General features: G+C 32.3%; 1 non-coding gene across 1 annotated transcript; it reads left to right on the top strand.

Annotated features, from left to right (window-relative positions):
- The first annotated feature begins 782 nt into the window (after positions 1-782).
- On the top strand, positions 783-900 carry LOC136085664 (U5 spliceosomal RNA). The gene has a single exon (XR_010641136.1). It is a non-coding gene; the product is annotated as a U5 spliceosomal RNA (small nuclear RNA).
- The last annotated feature ends 2717 nt before the right edge of the window (positions 901-3617 follow it).

Raw genomic sequence — 3617 nt, 5'->3', positions numbered from 1 at the left:
GATTAAATTTGTCGTATCAACCTACCATTTTTTTGCGGACCAAAACATTTTAACAACTACAAATATTTTATTGATTTAAATATATAGATAAATTTATATGATAATGTTTCGTGTATTATTTGGTATAAATACATTGACTGGCAATAGGAATACCAAAAACTAAATGTAAATACATCGAAACGCACGGAAAAAGAAAACAGTGGTAGGGACCTCATGTCTTACTACTATAAGCCACTGTACATCCAAGACTGGCGTGAATGGTTTGTGATACCCTCCCCTACCCCCTATCAATGAATTTTAGTTCGGTATATCTGCAAATTTAACACTATTAGACCAGCAATTTGGCGTATGCAGATCATATAGTACAAACGACAAACTTGGACTTTTAGTATTGTCGACAAATGTGAAAAGCGAGGACTTTTTTTTTTTAGACAAAAAATATTTATGGCATTTTTGCTACAGTCGATAAAAATCCTGGATCCGCCTCTGATATATATATATATATATATATATATATATATATATATATATATATATATATATATATATATATATATATATATATATATATATATATATATATATATATATATATATATATATATATATATATATATATATATATATATATATATTATATTTTAAGTAGTTTTTCTTTTTGCTTTTAATATAAATATAAAAATTAATTTTTTTATTTCTGATTTATAAAGAGATTTTTTTAATACGCACCACAAGTACAAAAAATATACACCATATATATACTGTTTGCTACTTTACATTATTAACTCTGGGCTTTCTTCATATCACGTACAAATCTTTCGCCTTTTACTAAAGATTTCCGTGGAGGAGGCCGCATTAATGAGTGTATATTAATTTTTCTCCGGCCTGCTCACGCGGGCACTTAAGTGAACGAAAACTGTCAACTCTCAGCGTGATTGGGTAAATCACGCTCACGTTTGTCAGGCGCATAATACTTTGGGTTGTTTAGGATAAGAGTTTTGCTTTTACAAGTCTACCCCTGAAAGTATGAGTTCGCTTAAATTTAATGTGCTTATGAGCAACTAAAAGTCTAATTGACTATTTTGATATAGATGAAAATAAACGTTCAAAGCAATTTATAAATTTTGCAAAAAAAAGTATCAAGAAGAGAGACATTTGACAATAAATATTTTTTATATTACATTTATATTTCTTAAATTTAAACTTATTTCTTTGCATAATTTGAAACCGTCTGTCATAACATTGCTTTCCTAAATTAGAAAAAGACACTATTTTAAGTGCGTTTTAATTCAATAACAGTTCACATAATATATAATGTTGTTACGTATTAATTGAAATCTAATTCACGAAGTAGTTCACAATGAATACGGATAACTACTAATATTTTACTTATTACTAATCCTTTAATAAGGTAAGCTTTATAAAAATCCGTTTATCTAATACTAGTAACCGATTATTTTACAAGATTTTTAATATGGCTAAAAGTTATGCTGGCGCTCTGTCATCTGGCAATGCATCTGGGCTGACGAAAAACAATCTTGGAATATTTGGTGCGAAAGCTGAAATCAATAACTCTAACGTCTTAGTGTGCCGGTACGGTGATTTAAATTGTAGTATAGACGATTTTTTTTCTGCCTTTGCTTGTAAAAAGTTACTCGGAAATGTTTGGGGTGTGACGAGGCACTACGCCAACAAACTTTTCGAAAATCGTTTCTCGACACTGAAATTAAAGTCAACGTTTTAACCTTTCAACAGAAGTTCGTTCAAAAGATCCACGTTCTAGTACAGAACATTCCGATTGGCACGCTGAGGAATGGCTGTCAAAGCGCCATCGTCCTGCTTGGCAAGCACCTAGCTGTAGGAAGAGGGGAGTTTGACTCATTTTATTTGCAGAAATGTAAGACGCACGGTGAGGATATCTTCACTGGAAATGTGATTATCATTATCAGGAACTGGAAGAACCCTACCCAAAACCCTTTACCTCGATATCAAAACGTTGATGGACTCACTCTAAGATATAAACATCAAGGCCAGCCCGAATCCACAACTCCAAAATCATTAAACCCAACCATTGTACCCTCAGATCCAATAAAATCTACTATATCACAGATCGACAGCGCAAGTGTAGACATTGATGTTAACAGTGGCAGTGCTGACATCAGTGTCGACATGGAAACTGATAAAGAAAAGCAAAGTGAGAAAAAACAGTCTTCAAAAACGCGAAAATCCGCCCAGCCGACAAGAAAACGACTGGGAATTTCGGAATGTGAAACACCAAAGAAACTAAGAAATACTACAGAGAAAAGAACCCGTGTGTTTGGAAGAAGTGTTGTTTTCGAAAGAAAAAGATGGGACGTGTTTCGACGACGAAACGGATTCTCTTGAAATCGATGAAGATTATGTAAGCCAACTATGTGCGGAAAAGAAATCGTAAGATTTATATTTCTTCTTATTTTTTTCGTTTCAATTCTCTTCTTTTAGCTTTGTTTTCGAATCAGACTTTTATTTCGAATTTTTTCGTTCTAAGCCTTCATTTTTATCTTTCTGCAAAAAAATCTTTTGTTCGAGTTTTTTCTGTTATTTTTTTATTTCCATTGGTTATGCATGACACGTTTCTTAACGAGCGCTTAAGCTGTGCATGTTTGTATTGTTGTAGTTCGCGCTTTTGTGTAAAATTATATGGTCCAGTGCGTCCATCTGTTTGTATTACGTCATTTAAATCGAAAACTCGTGCATTAAGATTAAGACTTATGTGTTTGTTTTATTTTCGTCAGGTTGTAAAATTACTTTATGTATGTTTAAGCTACACGAGTTTTCGAATTAAGAAAGCTGTTTCTCTCCATCATAGCTATTAACATTTTAACATGCAACATAAACGGTCTAAACGACCAAACTAAACGCGACAATTTTTTTGGTTTTCTTAAAATGTCCTCCTTCGCAGGGGCAGATCTAGGATTTATTTCTCCTAAGGCAATTTTTTTTTAAAAAAATGACCGCCCCCCAAGCTCCATAACCAAATTCCTCTCAGATACCAAATAAATACTATCCCTCCTCCGTTAACTATTTGTGAACTCCCCTTCCCCTATTCACATTTTTTCACCCCCCTTCCCCTATTTATATTTTTAAAAAGTTTCCATTTCCCAGGTGTGGGGGTCTACCAAAGCAATGCAACGCTCCCTCTATGGGACCACCCTATTTGCATAATTTGAAAAGATTTTTTTTGTAGTCATTGAGACTTGGCGATAGCCTCCCTTTATAAAAATAAGAACGCAACTTCTTCAGTAATTTTAATTATAATAATCTTAGTGATGTTCAGATTAGAATCAGCGCTACCATCAGCACATCATATAGCATCAGCGCTAACAATGGTATTTTTTTATGTGCCGATTTTCAGCCAATTTTGAGGATTACTAATATCATTATTCTCATATGACCAAAGATATTTTTCTACAGTCAAATAATGGATTTAATGGAACTTTAATTAATCTGCTTAAAAGAAACTATTTACCTTTTTAAACTATTCATTAAGTTGCAAAATGAAAAGAAAACCAAGAGCTTTATAATTAAAGACACTTTTGAATTAAATATAACAATAAATATTAAATATAACATATATA

This window comes from Hydra vulgaris, chromosome 09, assembly GCF_038396675.1.
Source record: "Hydra vulgaris chromosome 09, alternate assembly HydraT2T_AEP".
NCBI classification, from domain to species: Eukaryota; Metazoa; Cnidaria; class Hydrozoa; order Anthoathecata; family Hydridae; genus Hydra; species Hydra vulgaris.
This window is presented reverse-complemented; position numbering and strand designations above follow the sequence as displayed.